Source organism: Abramis brama, assembly GCF_963993115.1.
Source record: "Abramis brama genome assembly, chromosome: 4".
Taxonomy (NCBI): Eukaryota; Metazoa; Chordata; class Actinopteri; order Cypriniformes; family Leuciscidae; genus Abramis; species Abramis brama.
The window spans coordinates 23,540,193-23,549,541 of record NC_139966.1 but is presented as its reverse complement, the minus strand read 5'-3'; the positions used below and the strand labels follow the sequence as shown (position 1 = coordinate 23,549,541).

General features: G+C 38.5%; 1 protein-coding gene across 1 annotated transcript in view; it reads right to left on the bottom strand.

Annotated features, from left to right (window-relative positions):
- The window catches only part of LOC311081176 (NACHT, LRR and PYD domains-containing protein 3-like), a 104,487-nt gene extending 95,398 nt beyond the window's left edge, over nucleotides 1-9,089 (bottom strand). The window contains exon 1 of the mRNA XM_084111580.1: nucleotides 8,973-9,089. The gene's annotated coding sequence lies outside the window, so the exon portion shown is untranslated. The remainder of the gene's footprint in view (nucleotides 1-8,972) is intronic.
- Between the last annotated feature and the right edge of the window lie 260 nt (nucleotides 9,090-9,349).

Below are 9,349 nucleotides of genomic sequence, written 5' to 3'. Positions count from 1 at the left end.
CTCTTTTGTTAATAAATTTTGTATATTTTTTGGCACTTCTGCGTGTGTCCCCGTCTTTGTTGCGTCCTTTTGAGCCATGGGGCGTAACAAATGGGGGCTCGTCCTTTTTTGTTTGATAGTTTGCGAATGATTGAAATATTTGATAAACTCATTTGTTTCGTCGAGTTTTTGCTTTTGATTTCATTTATTCGTTTGAACATAGTTTGAGGCGGTTGTTTGCTCCTGACGTTTTGAGGGAAATCCTATTTGAATAATTTGACGTCACGGCGCAATTTAGTTTTGTGTTGGGGACCACCTGACAGTGATTTATGCAGTTCGCAATGATTCGATCGCCGTTCGAAGTCACGGACGGGTAAGTAACTGTTGTGCAAAGTTGTTTTTTACTTGGAGTTTTTCCCGGTTAGGCTAAGCGACTTGTTTCCTTTGAGACATGTCGGTTTTGTTGTTTTTGTAGTGCTGTGGTGAAAGCGGGTAGTAGCGGTTGTCTCGGGAGCACTTCCGTGGTGTTGTGAATTGTCGCTATTTTAACTAGTTGCAATTGCACCCATCGGGTTCGTGTGCTTAATTTCCCCCCGCCTGTAACTACATGAAGATTAGGGTCTAGTAAGTTAGATGGTTTGGAAAGGTAGATAGGGGGGAAATTCTGAGTGTTTGTTTGCACAATTAGTTGCTTGCGTTCTGTGATGCGTTTATGGCGGATGTAGAAAAGTTTGCTAAATCACCTTCACGTGAATCATTAGATAAATGCACGAAAGAGCAGCTTTTAAGAATTGCGGAGTTTTATGAAATTACAATTAGTGATAAGAGACTTAAAGAAAGTACTATTAAGATTGAGTTGGAAAATAAATTGGTGAATAAAGGAATTCTGTCGTCTACAATGGAGCAAATTCAGGACGTACAAGCACAAAACTTGCCTGCTTCACAGTCTGTTTTAACTTTTGACCAACAAAAAGAGTTGTTGTTGTTGTTGCAAATAGATCATGAGAAAATGAAACAACGATCTGAACAAGGTAAACTTGAGTTAGAGAAGGCAAAAATGGAGTTGGACTATTTAAAGCTCAAACTTTTACAGGAAAGTAAGGAGAATACTGATAGTTCACTGGAGTTTGGTGCTTCTGGAAGTTTTCCACTGCATCAAAATTTAAAACTTGTTCCTAAATTCAATGAACATGATCCAGATGTGTTTTTTTCTCTTTTTGAACGTGTCGCTGAGATGCAAGGTTGGTCCAGAACAAACTGTGTATTGTTGTTGCAGTGCGTGTTAGTTGGTAAGGCACAATTAGCTTTTTCTGCTTTAACTATTGATGAGTGTAAGGACTATGATACTGTTAAGGCAGCGGTGTGGACCGTTTATGAGTGTGTGCCTGAAACTTATTGACAGCGATTTAGATCGTGTAAGATGATTCAAGGCCAGACCCATTTGGAGTTTGTGCGGGATTTGAGACGACATGTTACGCGTTGGTGTTCATCGCTTGATGTTAAAACATTTGATGATTTGCTTGAGTTGATTATAATTGAACAGTTTAAAACCTCTGTTCCAGAGCAAGTTGCAACGTATGTTAATAAACACAAATTTCAGTCTCCTGAAGAAGCGGCATCATTGGCTGATAACTATGTGCTTACTCATAAGAGTACCGCTGCTCAGTCCGCATTTGATCAGTCCAAAACTTGTAACTACTGTCGGGGAAAAGGACACTGGAAAGCAGATTGTTTGATACTTAAAAGTAAAAATAAACGAGTTGAGACGGGTAAATTTAAACCTGCGGCAATGGCCAATTCTGTTCACTTATGTGATAGTGACACTGATATTAAACTTTCTAATAATTGCTTGTCTAGTTTTGCTCCTTTCATTACAGAAGGGCGAGTGTCTTTGTTGGATGGATCTATGGAAGTTCCCATTAAAATCCTGCGGGACACTGGAGCTGTGGATTCATTCATTTTAGAGTCCACTTTGCCATTTTCCTCGCAGTCTGAAACTGGTGAGAGCATGTTAGTTCGGGGAATGGGATTAAATACGTTATCAGTGCCTTTACATAGGGTGAAACTTACCTCTGATTTGGTGACTGGTGAGGTTGCGGTAGGACTGCGCCCTGTGTTACCAATTGAGGGGGTTCACCTTATTTTGGGTAACAAATTGGCAGGAGGTCAGGTCTGGCCTAGTGTACCGCCATTTCCTATGGTTTTGTCTGGGAGTGAGGTTACTCAAGAAGTTCTAAAGGGAGATCCTGTAGCTATTGCAACTCGGGCTATGGTCAAAAATGCTCAGTGTGTCCTGACCGATGAAATTAAACAAGTGTCAAGGGCAAATATTTCTCTTCCTATACCGGACTTGTCTGATTTGTCTTTTCCGTTCTCTACAGATGAATGGAGTAAGGAGCAATATTCAGATTCTTCATTGTCTGAATTATTCACTCTTGCTCTTTCTGACAGTGACGTAGCTGATGTGGCCAGAGCGTACTTCATTCAGGATGGACTCTTGCTGAGAAAATGGTGTCCTCATGGCCAGGATTTTGTCGGTGATCCTATTGTCCAAGTAGTTGTTCCAACAAAGTTTCGCTCTATGGTTTTAGAAGTTGCTCATGAAAAATCTGGTCACCTTGGGGTTAAGAAAACCTATAATCAGGTTCTGCGCTATTTTTTTTGGCCACGACTGAAGCGGGATATTTCTGCTTATGTTAAAAAGTGTCACACTTGTCAACTTACTGGTAAGCCGAATCAGGTCTTAAAACCGGTTCCATTAAATCCGATTCCAGCGAACTGTGAACCCTTCGAACATGTTGTTGTGGATTGCGTGGGTCCTCTACCATGTTCGAAGTCAGGAAGCAAGTATTTGTTTACCGTTATGTGCTTGGCTACACGTTTTCCTTCTGCCTATCCCTTGCGCACAATTACGTCACGTTCAATTGTAAAGGCTTTGTCACAGTTTATGTCAATTTTTGGCATTCCTAAAATTATTCAAAGTGATCAGGGTACTAACCTTACGTCTCATCTTTTCCAACAAGTATTAAAACAGCTAAAAATTAAGCATAATCTTGCTAGTGCATTTCATCCACAAAGCCAGGGATCGTTGGAGAGATTTCATCAGACTTTGAAATCTCTCCTTCGTGCTTATTGTGTACAGTTGGATGGGGATTGGGAGGAGGGGTTGCCCTGGTTATTGTTGGCTGCACGTGAAGTTGTACAAGAAAGCACTGGATTTAGTCCTAACGACTTAGTTTTTGGTCATAAAGTTCGGGGGCTTTTGGCAGTACTGCAAAATCCTGTTAAAAGTTCAGATTCACCAAACAATTTGCTTGCATATGTCGATGGATTTCGTCAGAGGCTGATACAAGCAAGAGAGTTAGCCAGTGCTAAGCTTGAAAAGCAACAGCATAAGATGAAACTGTTGTATGATCGTAAAACTGAACGCCGTGTTTTTGAGCCAGGAGATCAGGTCCTTGTGTCACGTCTATTGCCGTCTTCTCCTTTTGAAGCGAAATTTGAGGGCCCGTTTGTGGTGAAGCGTAGACTGAGTGATGAAAATTACATGGTGGCAACTCCACATCGGAGGAAGTCTACTCGCTTATATCATGTAAATCTGTTAAAACCGTACTATGAGAGTTTTAAGTCAAATAATGATGGATCCGTTCATTCAGTTCTACTTGCAACGTCTGATGTTTCAAATTTTTGTTCAGGGGAGAAAGAGGATTGTGAACCTGATGATAGTGTTTTACATGGGCGATTAAACAATACTGAATCTTTGGAAAAACTTGATGCTACTCTGGTTCACTTGTCACCGTTACAGTCTGTAGATTTGGTTTCTTTGTTACAGAGTTTTCCAGAATTGTTTGGGGACACGCCAACGCGTACTGACTGGGCTGAACACGACATTGATGTGGGTAACGCATCACCTATAAAACAACGTTATTGTCGAGTGTCACCAGAGAAACGAAAGCTAATGGAAGCAGAAATCAAATATATGCTGGAAAATGATATAGCAGTTCCTTCGAGTTCAGACTGGGCATCGCCTTGTTTGCTGGTTGCAAAGTCTGATGGTGCGGTAAGATTTTGCACCGACTTTCGTAAACTTAATAGTGTGACAAGGCCGGATTGTTTCCCACTCCCACGAGTGGATGATTGTATTGATCAAGTTGGTTCTGCTAAATTTGTAACAAAGCTTGCCCTGCTGAGAGGATACTGGCAGGTGCCTTTAAATCAAAGAGCTCAGGAAATTTCCTCATTTGTTATTCCATCAGGCCTTTACTCATACCGGGTTATGAGCTTTGGGTTACGAAATGCACCTGCCACCTTTCAACGGCTGATGAATCGAGTAGTTTCGGGCCTTGAAGGGTGTGCAGTGTATTTAGATGACCTTGTAGTGTTTAGCGACAGTTGGGATTCACATTTAGAACGCTTGGGCGCTGTCTTCCGGCGTTTGTCAGCCGCCAAGTTGACAGTGAACCTTGCAAAATGTAGCTTTGCTCAGGCTACTATAACTTATCTTGGCAAAGTTGTGGGTAATGGGGAGGTACGGCCATTAAGTGCTAAAGTTCAGGCTATTTGTGACTATCCTGTTCCTACTACAAAAAAAGAGCTGATGCGCTTTTTAGGATTAGTAGGCTATTATCGTTCCTTTTGCCGCAATTTTTCTTCCGTTGTCGCACCACTCACTGATCTTTTAAAGGCTAAGGCAAAATTTGTTTGGTCGTCGAATTGTGCATTGGCTTTTGACAATGTTAAGTCTTTATTGTGTTCTTCCACTGTCCTGGCTGCTCCTTGTTTTGAGAGGCCTTTTTCGTTACAGGTGGATGCAAGCCAAGTTGGTGCAGGGGCTGTCCTTCAACAGGGCGATGAGGAAGGTGTGATCCACCCTGTCAGTTTTTTTTCTCGCAAGTTTAATTCCTATCAATTGAATTATTCCGTAGTGGAAAAGGAAGCTCTGGCTCTGATTTGGGCGTTGCAACATTTTGAGGCTTACGTTGGTTTGGGTCAACCCATTGTGGTCTTTACGGATCACAACCCGTTGACGTTCCTGAATTCATTCCATTGTCCGAATCAAAGGCTTATTCGTTGGTCTCTGTTTTTACAGGCTTACTCCCTGGATATTCGACACATCAGAGGATCTGGAAATGTTGTTGCTGATGCCCTGTCGCGTGCTCCTCTGGGTAATTAAAGTGCACTTATATTGTTGCTAATTTTTTTTTGTATATTATAGGGTTTCTTGATAGACCCCTGTCTTAAGGGGTGGGGTGTGACGACTCATGTGCGTCATCCCTGTTGAAATGGAATTGTGCCGCCTTCCAAAGGAGTTATTGGTGGGCGTTCTTATCGAGGACACCTGCTGATGTTTTCCGGTCTCTCCCTTTAAAAAGGGCCTTATGACAAATGACTGCGGGAGGGGCGCGGCTGCATTTCTGACTCTGTTTTGTTTGCTTTCTGTTTATATTTTGCATCCAACATTACTACAGTACAGCCCATTACAACGTAACATTTTCTATTGCAATGTTTTATGTTAAAATGTTTTTCATTATTTATTGCAGAAAATTATGCTAATCATGTAAGTCTATTTAATTCTTAAAATAATAAAGACAGCTTAAACACAAATGCTGCTGACTAACATCAAGTCCTGACAATGTTTCAGTTAAAAAATCTACTAACAAATTAAAATAACACGAAGTAGGCTATATAGATGCATAACCTATTGAGATGCAGTTTTCCTTTATAGAAAAACTGGGCACACAAGTCTACACAAGTTAGCCTACTTTGCTTAAATTTGATGCAATAATAGAAGCCTACATTTGTTTCAGTTCTAAATTTGTACTGTAATTTCAGCATTGTGATTATGAATTTGTTTAACTACGTTTCATTTGAATTTATCTGCTACCAGTTCTTAACGAGCCACGTCAGATTACGCAATAGAGAGAATAATGTAGCCATTAAGTAAGCTCATTTAGTTTCATATTTGTTAAAATAGTATAATGTTATTTTTTTTCATCTATGTTGATTATGAAAAGTGACCAGCACGAGTAAGATAGGATGCGCAATATATCAAGAGACATGGAGTGGGTCAGACGTGATTTTGACCACTTCATAAAGTTTTGTTTTGTAGAAAGCCTTTCTTTAAAGTGAATTTCGTTTTGTATAAATTGTATCTTAAGTTTAATCAATTTTACATCAACAAATTGCCTGTGTTTAATAAATAAGAAGAAAATATAGCAGACAATATAATCATAGAGACGCCGGCGCACCGGGATCACTTGCATTGCATTGCACGTGAACTGGAACCTACTCGTATAGTAGGCCTACAGACTTTTTATTTGTACAAATTGCTGCACATTCATTTACTTCTGAATTTTGCACACATAAGTTGAAAGGCATTTGTTTGTGCATAGTAAAACATATCTGCAACATTTATCAAGTTCACGGATAATTGTGCGTGCATTTATTAATCATTATCTTAGTGAAAAATGCAACAAGGACGAAGCATGTAAACTGCGTTGTTTGTTTATTCAGAATGGAATGGATCGCAAATGGATCCGAATGAAGGAACGTAAAAAAAAAAAACAACAAAAAACGTGAACAATGATGAACACAGAAAATGAACAAGAATGAACTTTGGATGGCCTAGGAGGAGTAGGCCTAGGCTACTACTCTAATATAATTAAACAAGGTTTTAGAATATAGAATATTTTTTAAACAAAATAAATATTTTTAAAGCCTATTATCCCGGGCCCAGTGTGATGCGTGCGAGCGGAGGAGACGCTGCGTATGACACATGATGTGTTGCATTTTGTAACACAAGTGCTTGATCAAGGGCCTGGGTCGGGTCAAGTTCGGGCTCGGGCTGAGAATCTAAGCTCTAGTGCGGTTATAGGCATGTCCCCAAATGAGTTTTTGTCTTATATTTATATCATATTATGCATGTAGTTATATTACAATATTACATGAGCAAGAGTGCCGTCTTCCCCAGCACAATTGCAACTGGGATATTTTATACAACAGTTAAATGAACAATAAGTTAAAATTGTGAGATACATTTTAGACACAATATTGTCAATGTTGTTTGTTTTTCTTTTATTTTCGCTGACAGAAATTTCAAAATGAAACCGTAACAGAACCATGAAAAAGACAGCAATGATTATTATTTTTATTTTTTTTACTGACTGACTGAATCCACGTTTTGAATGAATCAGTTTAATTAATGATTCAATGACCCATCACTTGCTTCTTCCCTGAATGAATCAGGCGTTTGAACAAATCGGTTGAATGAATGACTTCCTCAACTCACTTATTAAAGTCCCCGTGAACCGAAAGTTGCAAATGACTTTTCTCAAGTGTTGTGACATATTTCCAAGTGAAACGGTATATTGAACAAAGGGCAGGGTTTTACTTTAGCGCTCCTCCTCTCCATCTCCTCATAGCAGACTAACGGTTTGAGGGGAGTGGTTAAGCATTTTCAACCTAAGCCGTCAAACTAACGTCATCAGAAAAAGAACGCCATTCCAGACCGGAAGTAACTATTCAGATTTTGATTTAGATTTTTTTCTGGGTATTAACTTGCATGGATTAATTGTTAACCACAAGACTAGTAATATGTGCTAACAAAGTAAATAGGGTCAATTTTGATTTCATGTCAACTTTAAGACAGTGACTTGCTGCCACCTACTGCCGGTTTTATTAAAAAGTAAAAAAGTATTAAAGTACCCTTTAATTAAAACGTTAAAAATCAGAAATAATTTCATGTTTAAATATTGAATAAAAAAACAAAAAAAAACTCATAGCATTATTTATGCAATTGTAAATGCTGTGTAAATATATTAATGCCACTTCTGATGCCGCTCTGTCTCCTCTGCACTGCAAAGATGGATTTTGTTGATAATGATTTTATTTGATTGGTTACAGCCCTATACTGTTATTATTCTAATATATTTTGAATGTTAGAATTTGACATAAAAGGTGATGCATACATCTAATAAGTAAAAAAAAAACTTGGTGGCAAATAATGACCCTAATAAAAAAAGTAAATTTCTGCCACTGCTATGAACTGATGACCGCATAGAATATGAATATCTTCATGAGTCAGCTGTCAACAACAAGCCTAAACCAGTCATGGTACCAGCACAAAAGCACATTATTATCAACAAAACTTAGCAAATATAGAGATTTTTTTTTTTTGTCAATATTGCACACCCCTAATGTACAGTTTTATTTTTTATTTCTTCAGGTCTTAAAAAGCCTTTCATTTGACTTTAAAAAGTGTGCAGCAACCCTGATTAACTTCATCTGTTGTACTCTTCACTACTAAGCAGGGGAGAAAACAAGATGGTGGATTGGTAACAGAGAAAATATGTCAGGGATTGTATCTTAGCCACCGTTTCCTAGGAAGGACCCAACATACCCCTGGGAGAAATAGTTAATAAATAACAATTGTTGACCTCGATACGAATGTTGAGAAAACCTCATTGAAACCTGTACCAATTCAAGTTTCACAGAAATGTATATAATACATTATATGATAAACATTATCTATTCATTCATTGTGCTTGATTCCGCAAGTATACCTTGTAGTAAACTATTAATCGAGTTTGACTGTAAATATATACCAAATACACACACATACAGGCATGTGAACATTTGTTTGACTATTAGCGAGGGCGTCTCATAGGCTTCTATTGACATTGTATGAACAGGAATGCGCCAGGAAAGAAGAAGTTGTCCTCACTCGACCCCGAAATATAACCCTTTACAGAAACCCGTACAAGACACTAAATGTAAATATACACATGATTTGGTCTTTTTAACTAGTCAGATTCGGCTCACTAGTCGGTGTTAAACAGCTTTCATAATAATATTAGTAATATTAATAAAAAGGTAATATTTGAATAGTGAGGACATTTTGGTATACATATATATAACTGAACATACACGTCTAGTGTCAAGACATTCCTATGACAACGTTATGAATGTTATAAGAAAGACATTACTAGACTTACCAATAAATTTGAACTTGTAAGCTTTGGTTTACAGCAACCTTAAAATGGTGTCTTATCAGGCAAAGAATTAAAACTTTTGGTTTCGATTCCTTTTACTCTTGACTGTGAAGGATCAAATTACAACCAAATGTGACTGGTCTATCCTGACAGCAGACAGCTGTGATTGGCCCACATCAGGTACATAAGTGCATAACTTATCCTCAAGTAACCTTTTTTTCTCTTAATGCATGCATTCTTGCCCCCATTTTTACATAAATACCAGTCGGACACTGGGTGCCTGTTTGATTATTTGGAGAGATAATAAGTTCAGTAAGAATCTGGAATGCCTAATGTTCAAAGTGAAAACATTACCAGCCAATAATGCATATGGATCTTAC